The sequence below is a fragment of the Leiobunum rupestre genome, chromosome 7 (assembly GCF_980474605.1).
Source record: "Leiobunum rupestre chromosome 7, qqLeiRupe1.1.hap1, whole genome shotgun sequence".
Lineage (NCBI taxonomy): Eukaryota > Metazoa > Arthropoda > Arachnida > Opiliones > Sclerosomatidae > Leiobunum > Leiobunum rupestre.
In genome coordinates, this window is record NC_143390.1 from 47,976,460 (window position 1) to 47,988,610 (window position 12,151).

The following is a 12,151-nucleotide window of genomic DNA, read 5'->3' on the forward strand; positions in this document are numbered from 1 at the left end:
TGGCGGACGGCGACGGAGTGGACGACGGCGAGAACAAGTGACCCAAAGTGGCCGTTTCCGTTTGCTGCAGAGAACCGTGAGGGCTCATTTCGGACACGACGCCCGGCGTCCCGTTCGGGAAGGGTTGCAACGAAGCGTCGTCGAACAGGACGCGATCCAAGCAACTGGGCCCGAAGATGAAGGATTGCGTGTCGAAGGACGACTGATCGGTCAGATTCAAGATATCTTTGACGGAGAAAGACGACGTATTGGCCATAACACCGCCGTGATTGCAAGACGTAGCGCCCGTAGTCGGGCTGGATAGCATGTTCGCGCGCCTGCTCCCCTAAACTGGGTACGTCGCTAAATTCTAAAGATTGTCCGTTCGCGCGCGGTACGGACCAAAACTTTCTTCGAAGTTCGGAAGAGTTGTAAAGAACAAATTTTCCCCGGGACAGTTTTTTCGCGCGAGCCAAATAAAAAATGCGCCTTTTAAAAAGTCCCGCGTGGTTGTCTCCGCCTTTTGCGTTCTTTGGCTCGTAGATTTCTCTCGTCCGCTCGCTGGCAAAGCTTGATGAATTCCCCTCCCTCATCGCGCCTGCAATGTTGCCCCCTTTTCGGAATATTTTCTTCCATCTCGCGGCTCAGCCCACTCCCTCGCATAGTAGTACACCATAGTATAAACAAAGCGACCGCGAAAGAATCTACTAAATGGTCTCGAGGGGGGGGGGTAAAGGGGGGGGAGTTATACCCATCATCCGTAAAACCCAAAAGAAACTATAGCAGCGTGGAGGGATGGAAATCGCGAAATATAATCCAACGCGTAAATGTGTTTGCTTTATTGTCGCCACCTTCAGCCGCTCATCCAAGCAGATTGTCGTATAATGTTTTCGCTCAATTCCCTTACAAACATATCCTATAGAACTATAATCGGAATTCCTTATAATTTCTATAGAAACTTGGAATATTTTTGTATAAAACTGTAATCGTACTTCTATTTAATTTCCATAAATATTTAAGGTTATATTTCTATAGTACTGGAAACGGAATTCTATATAAATTTTATGGGAAAGTCGGTTATTTTTTTATAGAACTGCAATCCGAACTCTAAATAATTACTTTTCTATTCGCGACCGAAACGAGTCTAGGTGACGTAACGACGCTAGCTTCTCTGAGGTAGCGCCCAGGGCTGCTCTGAGCCTCTGACTACTAAAATTAATCGAAATCTAGGGGTGAAAAATGTACCTAAATATCCATAAATAAGGCGAATATGGCGTATCATAAATTCATCATTCATCAATCCCATTTTTTAAAAACAAATCAAACCATGTAACTCAAGTGATACTAAACTCCTATTTTAATTCTAACGGGTAAAGCAAAATGTTGGCTGTCCCCATTATTACTCCCACTAGTCAGTGACTAGAAAAATAAATTAAGATTGGAGGCTCACTAGTCAGACTGACAACTAAAAAAATACGATGCAAAAATTATATTCAAATGCAAGTATCATTATTTACAAAGTCAAATTTACCAATATCGATGAGGAAAACTAATAGCGTCTGCTTTAGCCACTAACTATCTAGGTTTCAATGGCGAACCAAAGGGGACCTAGCCCAATATCAATTTGGGTTATTTTTCTATAGGGCTATACTCGGAATTTAATATAATAATAATCTAATATAATTATATAATCTTTAGACATTAAAGAAAGTCATTCTATAAAAAATATTTATATATCACCTTAGACACTATAAAATTGCGTTCGATTTCATTAAAATTCTACCGAAACGTTTCAAATGAGGTAAGGAATTATATTTAAAAAAAATTAGGTGTTCTATTTTACACTGTGTAGCTAGTTGTTGGCTCGCGTGGCATGAAGGGCTTGCTACCACCCTCTTACGCATTGTAACCCAGCCACCTGTTTAAAGACATTATAAGTCGCTAGACGACTTGGGCCTAAAGTGGTGCCTTGGTATTAGCCTAGCTGACTATTATTTATGTATTAATACGCGTGAAACCGCGTCTAAAAAGCTACTTTTCAGAGATCTTGAATTAATGAATAAGGTCTAAGAGGACTAGTGGATGAACCGTGCTTACACGTATATAGAGTCCATTGTAAACACGACCGCTCTAGTTGTGGCAATAATTAATTCTGGTGTACGGAGAATAAGGGCATCAGAATGTTCGCGATTCCCCGGAAGATAAGCCACGCCCCTTCGCTAATCTCCCCCCCCCCCTTTTCTCCTGGTTCGATGACAGGCTCTCTCTGTCCGTGGAGGCGGAGATTATCTTCCGGGAATCAAGCGAACAGAGGCGGGAGTCGCGTCCGCCTATTCTCAGCCGAACCCCAATGCATTCTTGGGTGGTGGGTAGCGGGCGCGTGGCGGGGCGCGTGCCAGAGTCGCCTGGCCCACTTACGCCGAGAGCGGTGCTGTACGCGAATTGTTTCGAAGGATGGAGGAGAGTAGCGCGTGTTGTGGTTCAAGTGGCGAGGCCTACGCGCTCCGTCCTCCAAGGAGCTATTTAATAAAAGTAGTTAATCTCCTTGAAGGGTCCGAGGCCCGACCGATCACGCTTCGAGAAAATACTATAAATATACACGCGACGACTCGATTTCCATAAGACGTCGCGAGAATTGAGAAAACTTGAAATGGGCTCATTTAGAACGAGGGAAATTTTTTTTTGATTTAAGCTAGACGGGTTAGTGCTAAATTTCGAAATATGGAATCTTGGATTAACAATAGTAGTGTCTACCTGGATATATCACTTGGAAAAAATCTGACAAGCAAATGACTTTTGCGACAGCAGCGCCGCTTCGGCGAAGTTAACGGAGAATTTCCGAAACTCCCGTAACACGTAGCCTTTTACAAGGCAGAACCCGTAACAAACACTTAGGAAATGCACGCGGAACCAGGGGCGTAGGAGCCAGGGGGGCAAGGGGGGGCAAGGGGGGGCAATGCCCCTGCCTAGAATTTTACTGGGAGGGGCAACTAATGGTATTGCCCCCTCTAACTTTTTGGTAGTTGAATTCTTCGCAAGGCTCAAATTATCATTTTAAAAGCATATAAAGCTTATAGAACCTCAACTGTGTTTAAATTTCAGTCTTTTCCCGCCAATGTATATAGTAGAAAAATGTACAAATGCATTCGGAGAAGCTACACTACATTAAAAATTCAAAACCAGTCTCCAGACCCCTTTTGGTTTCACTTTGCCCCCTCCAACTTCTAGAACGTTCCTACGCCCCTTTGCGGAACGCTAGAGTGATTTATAATTAATTTTTTTAATTTTTTAATTGTTTTTTTTTAATTTAATTTTTCACTCGAAGATCTATTTGGACCGAGTTTCGCGCCTTTTTGTTTGCTCGAAGACCTATCGGTACGAGCTATTAGTAAGTTTTTAAATTACTTCAAATTTGTTTAGGGTTTAGCTTTATTATCCCTTTTCATAATGGACTAATCTACTTATTCGCAAATTTTATCATCCACTACTATTGTTAATCCAAGATGGGATGAAGGAGCTAAAAGGACGCCTGATCTCTAATATTTCTTCCGTAAAAACACGTGTGTGGCGGAGTGATTACTAGCGAGACGAGTCGGGTTCGATCCCGGCTTGTGGCACTGGGTAAACACTTTGAACAACTCCTTCCTCTTTAAGTTGGCGAAAATTATGTGCAAACCATGTCCCAAATTGCACCTCGGGACCATTTTTTAAAATTTGATTAATATTGGAAGTGTGGTAGTTAAGAATCTTTTGTTGCCACTCACATTTAACCTCTCCATTTCTTTCAATTGAAATGGGTCAAAATTGATTGAAAACTGATTTTAAACTCGGTTTAAAAGCAAACTTTAATTTTTCTTTAAATTATAATTTGCAAACGCGCCTGCTTTAAATATATAATTTAATTTCAAAAATCAATGTATGAAATGTTTTCCACCTCCGGATTAAATTTCTTAAATTGCTGGAAATATATTCAAGTATGGAGATTGTAAATATAAGTTAATCCGCAATATATACCTGATTTCAATACATTTGTATTTCTTTCGCGCTTAATATTTGTAGTTTGTACATTACGATATTCAGAATGTAATGTTTTGTTATGTAATAAGTATAAAGCCGGTACACTGAACATCATCTGGTTCTGGCTGCTATTTAGCTGTAATAAAACATTTAAACAGCTTTAAAAACTGTTAATGAACAATAATTTCCGCAATATTGAAAATTTAAACAGCTGATATTGCACTCTTTAAGTTATAGAACAAAAAACCAGCCAGTTTTTACTCAAGAAATCGCGCAATTATTTACTAAAAGTGGATCCAATGCTGCACGTATTTTTGGCCCAATAGTGGACAAAAATATGTGCGCTTTCAGTGACAGCACTATATCATTTTTCGGGACATTTTGAAGAAAATCCTTAAAGGGGTTATTTATTTCCATAACAAAATTCTTAAGGTTGTCGGTGATAGTTAATGTATGGAGTTGTTAGTTAACGTACAATGAAGAGATTGCAGCCACCTGGAATAATTGCCCTAAATTTCGCTGGGGCCTATTGCGCAGGTGCCTTGGGTATTAGCAGAGCTGATCATTTAATCCTTATAAAACGTCGGTATAGAGATTTAAAGGTTCGCGTTTAAGTTGCTTTTATCAAAAGTGGATAGATAAAAACTATCTATCCACTTTTGCGGGCCCCGGGGTCAAATTACGTAATCACGAGCCCTTTTGACTGAGATTTCCAAGAGTTGCGTTTTTACGGTGGGACCCTAATCAATCTTGTATTCAAATAACCCGCGTTAGGAGTTTTCGTAGATGGCGCCTGTATCGATAAAAAGTGTATGATCTCGGATTATAACAACAGGCATTCTCAATTTGCTACTGTAGAGGTAACACTCAGTGCTTCAAATAGATTTATTTTAACTGTTAATGCAGCTAAGTATAATTCACAAACATAACAATTAAACCCCTAATGCAGTTAACGTTAATTAATTTTCAAGATCGATAAATTAAGTTTAGTTTCGTGTTCGATAATTTTTCATAGTTGTCGAAATAAATAAGGTTTTAAGTTTAGTTTCGAGATCGATATTTTTTCAAGTTTAGTTTCGAGATCGATATTTAGCCTTTTCAAGTGACATATGCCACGTAGCTGCCAACACCAGAAGTTCTTAAACTCTTGGATTTCCGCCTGGAAAAGCAGACTTTTGAAACACTAAGCGCCCGAAAATCTATCAGTTTATGAGCTTCTCGTGTTGGAAAAGGTTCATGTTTCATAATTATATAGTCCCATAATTTTCAAGTATAACATTATTTTATAAATTTAAAACAACTACGCTACTTATGTAAATACTGATATCGTTAATAGTTTAAACACTATTGCTAAAACGGAATCAATACTAGTTGAATAAAGGAAACGTCATAAGCAACGTAATAACAATAAGTATGCCACTGACTATTGTTTTAATTCTAAATTTCCTGACCGATCCCCTTTTTCAATACTGACCCTCTCGCCCAGTTCCGATATGTACTCGCAACCGCAGTGAGTACTGTATTATCGTCCTGGTAGTGGTATATTTCGCCGTGAGCATATTTAAAAACAAGGGGGTCTGTACTTAACTAAACTGTGATTGCGCAATAACTCGGCGATGATTTTGGTTAATAGATGTTTCCATCAACTCCCTGTCAAAGGCAAATGTAGAGTTTGTCCGCGACTGGGCTTAAAATGGGCTGTTGTCCAAGTTCTGTGAGCAACGTTCGGCCGGGGGCAAGACAGTCAGCGGAGGGTTTTACGGATGGAAGTATTGTCATACTTATTGCTATTACGTTACTTATAGTAATGTATAGGTTAAGAACTTCGTTATAGTTTGAAATGGTCATGGTGGGTTCACTGAAAAACGGTAACATCCTTTAGGCGAGGGTGGATGGGGAAAAAACAGAAAATAATAGGTTGAAATTTGGTTCGGGGGAGGAAATTTACGCGTACATGAACCGGCTATAAAAGATCCATTGTAACTTCTAATCGGAAATGATTCTCAAAGAAGCGGAACTATGGACGTTTCCTGCTCGCGGCCCACACCAGAGACCCCCTATTTTGTCAGGGGGGGGGGATACCGGGCCATTCGGATAAGAGTAGTGGAGACGGTTTCCAAAATTCGCGTAATTCCATTAACGCCTACTCGCCTAAAGTGAACGCGTTTGTGTGTGTTGGAGAAATTAACGGAATCGATGCTAATGGATTAAACATTTCGACCGCTTTCGCCAGATCCGACGCCGAATTAAGAATACACGCTATTATTAATATTAAGTAAAAAGAAATAATTTGGCCCAAAATGTAAGTATTTTAAGAAATTTATTTTTTGATTTGTTCAAATGCACCGAGAGAAAAATTCCATGAAAACCAGTGTATATGTTACAGATAAATTCAAAACCTTTCTGTAAAATATACATATTTATCAATATTCCAAAAAACCGACCCATTTCTGTAAATTCTACAGTTGTCATCTGTGTTTCTATTATGTAATTTTTACAGAAACATTTGTACATTTTACTGTTTTTCACAGAGATAAAAACACTGTCCAAATTACACCAATTTTCTGGCAGCACACGATGCGTAACATTTCAGTAATATTTACGGGTACTACTGCTCGTCGGGTTTAAGAAATTGATTGTAAAATGAACCAGTAATTTTACCCGTAATTTTTCCAGCTTTATTTTTGTTGGTATTCATTAAACATTTCAGCCAGAGGTTCCAACAATAGATCGATTTAGAAGCTCAACAATACTATGTAGGAACTCTGGCGTTTCGATATTCTTTATTGACCAAAATGAAAATTTGCAATGGACCGCTCACTTATAGGGCAACATTGTTGTATTTTAGTTCTACTGATTCCGGCAGTTTCCGAATATAGCCAGAGTTCCTTCACCGTCTACTGTTATAATCAGTGGCTGAAATTTTGACTTTGGTATTTTTATCCGAACATAGGATTTCGACGAATGCCCGATATTAACAGTATAAAATCGTAAATCACAAGTTACAGAAATAGTTCTGTAAGTCTTACAGAAAATAGTAAAAAGTAAAGTCCCACTGCTAAACCTTGGATTAATAATATGTAACATATTATTAATCCAAGGCTAAACGTTACAAACGTACACTGTGTGTAGTTAAAACGATTTGGGTACATTTGTTCGAATTTCATTCGTCCGAATGGTGGTACAAATGTCCGAATGTCGGAAAACAGGATGTCCGAAAACGTATTTCATTTGCCCGAAAAATTTATCACAACTTTGGTTGGTGATTTAGTCGTTCAATTTATGTTAACTTTACTGTCGAATTTTATTTGTTCGAATAATCGTTTGTACGTTTTTTCGAACATTAGGAATTGGTCTTTTTTTAAATATTGTTAATATAAGAAAATAGTAACATTAACGTGAACCTAACCTAACCTCAAATATCCACAACATTCAACGCAATTCCCACTTACTATGTCGGCCAACGGAAATTTTTTTAATTCTTACACTAAAAAAAATCCGGACCAAAAAAACACAAAAAGAAATACTAATTTAACGACAGAATTCGGACAAGTGATGCTACCGATTCGGACGAATGAAACATTTGTTATTTTGGCGGTTCGGACGAATGAAATTCGAACATTTGTTCCACCATTCGGATGATTGAAATTCGACCAAATGTACCTACCCCGTTAAAACGACTTTACTGTTTCACTTTCTTACAGAAAAACACCGTAAAAATTATCCGCATAGAAAGTACAGTGTTTCGAGGTTTAACGTATTTAGATAATTATCTCAAAGACAAATTTTCCGACATTTTCTTTCGGGGCTCATCATCCGCGTTGGAATTCCGCATTTTCTCGGAAATCTGCCGATGTCACTAAACGCAAAGTAATATAAAAGGAATAAGTACGACACTTCATATGGTTTTAATGCTTATTTTCTGACCAATCCTGACAGTCTCACCCAGCAAAAACTTGTTATCGCAATCGAACTGTGTAGTATATTATCGTCCTTGGTAGTAATATATTTCGCCTTGGGCATATTTAGACACCAGGGGCCTCTGAAATGAGAACTAAACCTTGATTGCTCAATAACTCAGTAATAATTTTTTATAATTGTCATACTCATTGGTATTATATTACTTATGCTAAAAATAACGTCGGAATTGGGCCGATGACCGAGCTGAAAGGTTGTTTGTTGAATGCCATATTTGCGGAGAATTTCCCTATAAATTGCAATGAATAGGTCACATATAGGGCCACTCAATAGTATATTATATAATTATCATCCATTAAATATTTGATTCAATTAAGAGGAGCCGGGTTCGATCCCAGCTTGTGACCCTGGGTGAAAACTCGGAACCACTCCTTCCGCGTTGAGTTTGCGAGTTCTCTCCCCACTGGTTTAAGGGGTTTTCCCCCGAGCTCTTCGGTTTCTCCTTCCATAAAAACTTGTCGAGGTTAACGGTAATAGTTAGTGTAGGGAGCTGCTGGCTCGCGTGGCATGAAGGACTTTCCACCACCCTCCTACGCGTTGTAACCCGGCCACCTGAATTAATGGCTTTAAAAGTCACTTGATGACTTAGGCCTAAGGTGGTGCCTTGGGTATTAGCCTAGCTGATTATTTATTATTTATATTTAAGAACGCGTTGGAGGTTATATTTAAATCAAATTTAAAACAGTAATTTTATAGAGGCGGCTTGCTCATACGACCTGTTTGAATTTATTATTCATATGATAGTCAGGCCCGGCGTTACGGTGTGCGGGGCCCTAGGCAGCAAGATATGAAAAAGGGGCCCAAAAACGTTTTACACTAAAAGCGGGGCAGCCGCAAAGCACTGTGAAGCGCGGGGAACTACACAGAAAAAAAGGTGTTTAGGTTTTCAACATCTAAACATGTTTGAAAGCTAAACACGGGTAAGAGTTGGTGTTGTTTCCTTAAACACATCTGTTTAAATAAAACGAGTTTCTCAAACAATCTTCCAAGATCTTTGCGGTAGTGTTCCAAACCGGAACAGCTGGTAAGAGGTCATGTTTAGAAATTAAACTTTGATGTTTTTAAACATAATTCTAAACACTGAGGTTTAATAAGTGTATATTGCGTTACGTGTTTAATATATATTTCGCGTTGTCTATTTATTTCGTTTAATTTCGTTTTCTATTTTTCTAAAAAAAATATTCGTTAACCACCGTTATATTAATAGTGTTAACTACAAAATGGACCGGGTTCTTATATCATCTCATAATTTTAAGTTATTGGTAATTAAGACTAATTAAATAACACTAATGTATATAAATCAATAATTGAACATGAACTATACTAAAAGTTAATAAAATAACATTACTTTTGATGTGATTTAAGGCCGTATTAACACAAATATAATTTAAATTAATATCACTAAAATATAATCAGGCAGTTAAAGAAATGAAATCGACAGTATTGGCAGTAAGTTTCATTATTTCGTAGCCAATTAATATTAATGTTATTTTAGATCGTAATTAAACAACTCAAATATACGGCTACTCAAAGAGTGGCGTATACGGCCAATTAACACATGTTTTAAACCACTGTAACAGTTTTGGTACCTACTTACCAGTTCTATTATCTTTTGGTACCGTACTTTTTCCTGGAATCCTAAAATAAAATTCTGGATGGGAAATACTCTCTGGCTGGTTATTTTACCCCCCTCGCGATGAGTGCGGTGGTAAAGTGCATGGATACAATGAAAGGATAGTTTCACAACGCGAAGAAACAGTTGCTGACCAATAAGGGTAAAAATTCAACTGGGGTTTCCCCCAAGAGGTTTCGCAATGTAACAACTCGAGAACGAAAAGAGGACACATTGGATTTTGGAGGAAAAAAGAGGAGTTCTCTCTGTGCCCGACACGAGCGATGGTCTCCAGATTCTTTCTGCCTGAATAGTTGACTGGAAGATAGAAGATGCGCGACCGCGGAAAACTAGTTGAACTCGCGCCTCGTTATGCTTTTAAAACCAAGCACTAATTGACTCATTAATTGGCATTCCATCCAAGAGTGACATCATTCATCTTTTTCATCAGCTAGCACGCTCAAAATAAATAACTGTAAGTCGAACGTTTTCATTTGGGGTAGGACCAGCCAGTTTTACGATTTCACCTCGCGCACATAGGTACCCAATTTCAATATGTATATCAATTATGATTTATTATCTAATATTGTTTTGTCTTGGACATATGCCACATGTTAATTATTAATTTTTAATCCTACTAATCTAACAAATAAACCTATTCACCGCTTAACCTTAATCTGAGTTTTTATATTTATATAATACAATTTAATGATGACACTATTTCCTATTATTACACATAAACCCTTAGAATTAACAGCATAGCTACACGTGACCCATAATCTAAATAGGAATGTGTCTCACCACAACACCCAAACCTTTGAACATGTTTAGCAACTAATCTTAAAAATCTTTAGGCGTGTTTTCATTGTAAGCGCCAAAAGCATTTAATATGTTTAATCTCTAAACGTATTCTATCTAAACACGTTTTAACGATAAATATGAGAAGCAAATAACACGTTTCATTTCTAAACGCATGATGTTGCAAAGCTGAACACCACTATCGCCTAAACATGATCGTATTTAAACATGATAAATATTCTGTTGCATTTTGGTGTTTAAGAAACTGTTTAGTATCTAAACACCTTTTTTTCTGTGTAGGCAGTCGCCTCGCTTGCCTTGCCCTAACGCCGGCCTTGATGATAGTGATTTGAGGGGACATTCCTACCAGTGTTTCAAACGATAGTAAAATGAAAATTTTCCTTTAAGGTCTTTCAAGAAATCATAGTGGCTTTAAAAATTAGCCCCAAAAATATGGTCCCTTACTGATAATAGACAGGTTAAGCCAGCGCTAGAACATGTGAACGTGAAACTTGTAGTGGTAGCTTTTCCACGTACAATCTAAACTCCTAAAGATTCCCTCTACGCGTTTTCTAGTGCCGGCTTAACCTATCTAATTATATACTCTTGCGGAAGATTGCAAGATATAAAACCACTAACCATTCTTCATAAACAAAATTTTTACTCAGATATTTATGTAAACGCTTCTATAACGACGTCACTCAGTAGAATGTTTCCTTATGCAATTAAGTAAAAAATACAATTAAAACTACGCAAAAATACTTAAGAATGATAAATTTAAAGATTTTTTCAGGGTTTAAAATTTAACATTTGGCATTTAACTGTGGTGCTAACTCTAGCGTAACACTATGCCTTCCACAGTGCACGGAAAAATAAAGAATTTCAAATTCTTGTTTTTATAATTCTCTGTATAAACTCTCCCATAACCGAACAATTACGGACAGACAACTCTCTATAGTCTTTAGAACTGCTTGGTAACGATGTTCCAAAAAAATCCGTTGCCATGCCTTTTTCATTTAGTTGCCAAAGGCTATTGAAAATTGAAACGCTTTCAAAAGTGAACATGTAGTAAGCTCTTACTTTGAGAAAATAATTACAAATTCTTAAATCAGAATTTCAGACCTAGAACGTTTCAAAGAGACTTAACCATGTTACTAGCTCAGAAATTTACGATCAGCAATCGTTCGGTGACAGACTGTCATTATCCGATATCGTTTTGTGTCGTACTTGTAACTTTTACGTTATTTATGTTCATAATGTACAGCGCTTTACATCGAGTTGCGTCATTAGCAAAATTCTTATTATTAATATTTAACTTGACTAACACTTATTCGAACAACATGGTGTTTTGCATCGGGTTCAAGTCATTAAGACTTAAAATTTCAATTAACACACTTTTCAAATTGGAACCATTTCTCTAAATCCATTGGTTTTCGAGATAGATTTTGAATGGCCTTGAACCATTAGCAGGAATCCATACCTCTACTTGGAATGCCTATCCTGCCGTATCGCGTATGGTAAGATCACTCTGACGGCTTTGGCCCCGCCTACGAGAGAAAAAATCCCCTCTGCGCACGCTCCCCTCTCACGTAGTTTTTGTTAAGTTAACATTGTTACGTCAAAGAAACCGTCAGCCACATCGAGACGAAAATCTGCCGCGATAAGCATTCCTAGTAGAGCTATGGATTCCTGCCATTAGTTAAAAGTCATCCGAGTTTGAAAATTGTAAAGACCTCCTACCAGATGAGTATTTCTAGCAAATTTTGA